The sequence below is a fragment of the Microcebus murinus genome, chromosome X (genome assembly GCF_040939455.1).
Source record: "Microcebus murinus isolate Inina chromosome X, M.murinus_Inina_mat1.0, whole genome shotgun sequence".
NCBI classification, from domain to species: Eukaryota; Metazoa; Chordata; class Mammalia; order Primates; family Cheirogaleidae; genus Microcebus; species Microcebus murinus.
This window is the reverse complement of record NC_134136.1, coordinates 1,808,808-1,815,884: the sequence shown is the minus strand read 5'-3', so window position 1 is coordinate 1,815,884 and position 7,077 is coordinate 1,808,808.

Below are 7,077 nucleotides of genomic sequence, written 5' to 3'. Positions count from 1 at the left end.
TTCATCATCATTATCATTCTTACCATCTTCCTCAAATCTTTCTTCTACTATTCACCAGAGGATGTCACTACTCTCTATGGTCAAGGCCCTTGTTATTTCAATCTCCACCACCTAGATTACTACAACAGGCTCTCTAATTCATTTTCTACACTGTGTACATGTGATTTTTTTTGTTCTTAATTATATTAATAATTCAAATCTTACTTCATCTCTTCTTAAACTTCAAAAGTTGTTCTGTATTATTCTTAGGATAAAGCCCAAGGTTTTCAACATGATATACAAGAGCCTTCTTAAGCTTGTGCTATTTGAAAAAATACAAATTTCCAAAGTTCAAATAGCTTGTGAATTCTGAGAATAAGTAAACATATTATTTATTCAAGAAGTCTGATATCTCCTCTCATCCTCAGCACATACCAAGCAGAGTAGGTTCAATCTGCACTTTTTTCAGTACTCGGTGCACTTTTAATTTCTTGTTTAATATTTATCTTCCCTGATAACTTTAAGTTCCATTAAGTTAGAAACCATGTCTGCCTTCTTGCTACTGTATTCCCAATGCTTAGCTCGGTCCTTTGTCCCTTAATGCTTATTTGTTGCATCAATTAATAAATATATGTATGATCTCTTTTAAACCTTATGAAGTAATTATTACCCCATTTTATAGATGAGAAAACTGAAGATTAGAGAAATAAGGAACTCATTATAAATTAATCTATCTTTCACACTGTGTCCAAGTGATTTTTTGTTGTTGTTGTTCTTAAACACAACTCAGATCTTATTACTTCTCTGTTTAAACTTCAAAAACTCTTCTTGACTATTCTTAGAATAAAGGTCAAGGTCCAACAACCTCAAACCCAGGTCTTTCTCATTATAAAAGTCAAGTTCTTAATCCCTATACCAGAGCTTCATAACAAGTATGCCATAAACGGGTTTCAGGTATACTAAGATATTGCTATGTATGGCTAAGGAGACTTGGCCCTTAGGGAGGCCTGGAGAGCCCTGTGACAAACAGATCCCTCTATGTTGGTTGCCTCTGGCTTCAAACAGTGCCTTCCCTTTACCTCCCTGTGCTATCCAGTTGTTATATTTTCTATGAATCCATAATGTAAAAATGATTGAGAAGGGTTGCCTACTATAATACAGCAAGCCAACTTCAGTACCTGAAATTAAATTTTTGAATTAGCAAAAGATACGTGTTTAGCCTATATAAAAATTCTTTCATGTCATAAGAATATACATAATTGTAACCTGGCCTGTATTGTCCTTTAGATTGAGATTCTGAAGGGCACAGAAAATTTGTTATATATTTTAGCTTTCATTTTAGTGCTTACAACTGACTGACTCTAATATAGTTAGACTATTTGTTGGAAGAAATGTTAGAAATATGAAAAAAACTTTAGCAATCATGTGTATCAAATTTTCAGCATACTAATGTACAGTTGGTACCAACAGAGGTCATTTTTAAAATTTTGATTACAATTTTTTAAGTTAAAATAGAATGCAATTTAAAAATTAAGAATAAGTATTTAACATAAGTGGGAAAGGTGAAATGGTTTATGGTCTTAAACCAAAATAGCTATATCTGGCTTGATAAAGGATAGATAACTTTACTTATACACTTTATTCTTTATTTCTGCCAAATTAGAAAATACAAACTCACAATCATAAATTACCAAGAAAGCTGAAGCAATTATGTAGTGATTATTTTAGACATATCTGAAGATTTTACTGAACATAAACCCAAACTTTAGGTAGCAATTTCTCAGTGTCAGAGCCCTATCAGATGAAAGCTGAATGTTTTAACATGGGTGATAGAGGTGAGAGAATTCATTCTTTTCTGAAAACAATTTCTTCATGTTCTTCTTTCTCTAATAAGTAAGGAAAGCCATCAAGTATTATGTAAGAATAAATATCTTGGTGATGGAGCTATTTATACACCAGTTTAGCCTTCTTAGGAAACATTAATATCTCATCCTCACCATTAAAAATTGTCATCTTTTGGCACTGAAGTTGTAGAGTTGGGCTATTCAAACTACTGAATATAACCCTGGGCTATACTAGCTGAGAAATTCACTCGACATCATTAAAATTGCCATTATCAGAGTCATAATTTTAATCTAACTTTTTGTTTCAAAAATGTATGTAAGCACCTTTTCCCTTGGCAACCAGTGTGCTTCAATGTGGAAAATCAGAGTTCTAGTTGCTGTACATTTCTTCACATAGCATATTGAAAAGAAATACATGGCCATAATTTGATCATATTTATAATTTTCACTATGTCACTATGTCATTCAAAGCTGAATCAGAATCAAGGGGCATAGCTGACCACCAATTGTTATCCTTGAATAAAGCAGTGTGTATACTGGCATCCAAAGGAACCTCTCTTATTTGTGTGGCAATGTTCTTCCTTGCTACAAAAGTTGGATTGCTATAGATAACAAAATCAGCAACTTTTTCTGTCTGTGCCATAGCTCACTAAAAGCAAACAAACAAAACAAAATAAAATAAAATGAGCAACAATAAAAACTAAACACATAATCTCTTCTTCCTTAAGTTTTTCAGTGACAAACAGAACAAAAAATAATATTGTACTTCTCATATATATATATATATTCATATGCTAAGAATTGATCCAGATTTTGCACATCAGTGTATTTGTCCAACTATAAAGAAAAATAATTCTAGAACATACAGATGTCAGTAATTGGTCTTCTACATCACATACCATTGTCCAACAATAACCTATGATTTAAAAAAATTGCCAATAACCTTCTGCTTTCTCTTTGAGGCTAATATTTGATATTAACACTGCAGAAATTGTATAACACTGGTTATACAATTTCTTTGGTAATAGTGTCATCTCTTATTGGTATGTGAATTTTATTTTTGAATGGTGCTAGTTTACTTATGTTCTCTTCTCTAAATTTACAGGAAAAAAAGTGTACTTCCAAGTATTATTTTGCACTTGTTTTGAGAAAATATGATTGGTTTACTAGAGAGATTATTGTGCTTTATTTGAAAATTATGCAAAAGCTTTTTTTTGTGTGGCTTCATGCCATCATTTGACAAAGTTTTATAACAACACACTGAGAAATGTGAGTGAATGCCTTACCAGTTCAATAAAAGACAATTTTCAGATATTTGTATTAGTTTTTGTTCATACTTCTTTTACTGCTTGAGTGATAACAATACACATGCAAATTCACTTGTCTGATCAATATTTATATGTACATATAGGAATAACATTCATCTCATCGGGTGTCAAGCAGGTGGGGGGGGAGGGGATGGGTATGTTCACACCTAACGGGTGCAGTGCACACCGTCTGGGGGATGGGTGCACTTGTAGCTCTGACTCAGGTGGGCAAAGGCAATATATGTAACCTAAACATTTGTACTCCTATAATATTCTGAAATAAAAAAATAATAAATAATTTTTTTACATGTCAGCAGGGCTGAGTTCTTTTCTGTAGCCTCTAAAGGGGAATCCATTTCCTTGCCCTTTCCAGCTTCTACAGGCTGCCCACATTCCTTGGCTCATATTTCTCATCCTCTATCTTCAAAGCCAACATCAGGCCAAATTCTCCTTAAGCTGCTATCTCTCTGGTTCTCTCCCTTCTGCCTCTTTCTTCTTCTTATAAGAACCCTATAATTACATTGAGCTCACTGAGATGATCCAGGATAATGTCTCCATCTCAATGGCAACTTATTAACAACTTTAATTCCATCTGTGACCTTAATCCTCCTTTTGCTATGTAATGTAACATATTCACAGGTTCCAGAGATTACAGTGTAGACATCTTTGAAGGACCAATACTCTGCCTGCCATGGAACTTTTACATTTCAATCAACTACTTTTGAGACATTGATACATTTTTCCTCTGATAACAGAGTGGAGAAGAGGTAAGAAAAGTCTTACTTGAAAATTTGATCAATCCATCAATCTGTTATGGATTTTCTCTGACCATGTTTATGCTGACTTTTTTCTCTCATAGGCATTTTCATGGGCTTCTTATGCAGTGGTGCATCTGGCTTGCCTACCACTTTCAAACTCCCCTCATTCAGTGATTCATCTTCAGCTTCTTTCTACTCTTGCCTTTCCCTGTAGCAAAAACTGCCTTAGGAAGAATCACTTTTAAAAATGTCCTGAGGCTGACATTTCTGTCATGGGTTCTATATTTGGTCCACAAATGACTTATGTATATATGCATGCATTTGTTTATTTTATAAATCTTTTTAATTTTTAAATTCTTCAGTATTCATCTCTAAAAGCAATGACTTAAAAATACAAAATACCATTACCACAACAAAAATGAAAAATATTTCCTTAATATCATTAAATGTCCATACAGCATTCAAAGTTCCCTGATTGGCTCAAAGTTTAAATAGCTTACCTCTGACCTGCCGGCTGCTGTGATAGCAATTGCTTACCATACCCATTCTTCTACTCTGCCACCACAGACTTTAGCATTGCCTCTCAACTGTCTACTGGGTCCTTCAAATATCAAGGGCCAAATATTAGGTAAGGCTATCTATGTGGCCTCCTTGAAGACCTTCTCAGTATACACATTCCTAGAGGTCTGAGGTAAGAAAGGGTAGAGGGTGCCTCTTAGGAGAGTCAACCTTACATATTAGCCCTGAATAAAGTTCCATATTATGTCTGTATCAACCAAGTTGGGTCTTTGCTGGCCCATACCAAGGTGTTCATGAATGGTGAGGCGAGTTGTTGGATGCCCAACCTGCACAATCACACATAGCATTCTTCTTTTTATTTCTCTTTCCTATCTACCCACTCTTCCAACCTTGGTAAAATTTAAAGTAGTCTAATGAGGGGATAGGTGGGTTATAAAGGCATGATGAATATCCAGAGATGATAATCATGTCTCTCTTTTATCACATTTATCACAATAAGTAGCCAGCCTAAAGCAGACAAGAGCTGGGTGAAAGGAGAACATTAATTTTGAATGAAGTCTGATCTTTTTATTATTATACTGGAAAGAGCATATTAATTATTAAATGAGACTATTCTTGTGACTGAAAGTGCGCAAGGCGTTTTACTATCTAAGGATAGGGAGATAAGCAATGGAGCCTGCTCAATATTTCTTCCAATACCAAGGGGAATAAACTACCCTAACGGAATACGTTAAATTGGGCTCAGGGGAAAAATGTATTTTCTGATTGCACCATGAGACTCCCACTTGTCTGATGTAACAGACACTTTTGTGAATTGTGTATATCATGAAACGCAAAGATAACAAGAAAAATTTAAATTTAACAAACAATATGGTAGGCTAAAGATATCTGCAATTTTAATATGGAGATATCTTAAAGTGATACAAGTGATTCTACCATTTGATCCAGCAATCTCATTGCTGGGCATCTACCCAAAAGATCCAATGACACTCTACAAAAAAGACACCTGCACTCGAATGTTTATAGCAGCACAATTCATAATTGCAAGGCTGTGGAAACAGCCCAAGTGTCCATCAATCCAAGAATGGATTAATAAAATGTGGTATATGTATACCATGGAGTACTATTCAGCTCTAAGAAACAATAGTGACATAGCATATCTTATATTTTCCTGGTTAGAGCTGGAACCCATACTATTAAGTGAAGTTTCCCAAGAATGGAAAAACAAGCACCACATATACTCACCAGCAAATTGGTATTAACTGAACAGCACCTAAGTGGTCACATAGGTACTACAGTAATAGGGTATTGGGCAGGTGGGAGGGGGAGGGGGGCGGGTATATACATACATAATTAGTGAGATGTGCACCATCTGGGGGATGGTCATGATGGAGACTCAGACTTGTGGGGGAAGGGGGGGAAATGGGCATTTATTGAAACCTTAAAATCTGTACCCCCATAGTATGCCGAAATAAAAAAATAAAAAAAAAGATATCTGCAATTTTTTTATATTCCTCCAATGAAGAGATTGGGTCTATGTCCTCTCTCCTTGAATCTAGGAGGAAGCTCTGTAGCTATTATGATCAATGAAATACATTGGAAGTGACTGTACCAGTATCCAGTCACAGTCATTAATAGAATGGCAGATCCTACTTAACTGTCTCTTAGATCATCTGGTCTTGGAACCCTGAGCTGCCAGTACCATAAACAAAGTACCTTAAACTGGTTGGCTTTAATAAAACTGAAATTTATTCTCTCCCAATTCTAGAGGATAGAAATTCCAAATTGAGGTGTTGATAGGACCATGTTCTCTGTCTGAAGATTCTAGGGCAGAATCTGCTTCATGACTTTCTCTTAGCCTCTGGTATTGCCAACAATCCTTGGTGTTCCCTGGCTTGCACATGCGTTACTCCAATCACTGTTTCCTTCATCATATGGAGTTCTTCCTATGTGTTTGTGTTTCTGTGTCTGTTCTTCTCTTCTTATAGGGATACCAGTCATATTAGAATAGAGCCCACCCTACTCCAGTATGATCTTATCTTAACTAATTACGTTTGTAATGACCCTATTTCCAAATAGCTCACATTCTGAGGTTCCTGAGATTAGGACTTCTACATAAATTTTATGGGGACACAATTCAATTCATAACACCATATAAGAAGTTCAACTATTCTGCTGGAGGTATCATGTGGAAAGAAAGAGTGTCCTATTTGAGCTCAGCTTTGCAGATGTTTCAATTAATGCTTCAGGCACGTGAGTGAAGTTATCTCTAAACAAACTCAGATATCAACTGAATAACACCAAGTGACTCTAGTCTATACAGTGTGTAAGAGAAATGCCCACCTGAACCCTGCCCAAATTATTGATCCACAAAAATGTGAGATATAATAAAGTGGCTTTTGATTTAAGCCACTAAGTGTTATGGTAGTTTGTTATGTAGCAATAGATAACTGGGACAAATAATAATGCTCAGATGATGTCAAAATCTTTAGAGAAGACATACAACCTATCCATTACCACCCGGTATCACTTTTAAAACGTTATGCCCTTAAGAATGTAATCTATTAAGAACAAAATGAAATTTTTATGCAAATCACAACTAAAATTTAAATTTGTGGAAGTTATATAAATAAAATGTTATTGCTTTTTTCTCTGAAACCATCACACTGC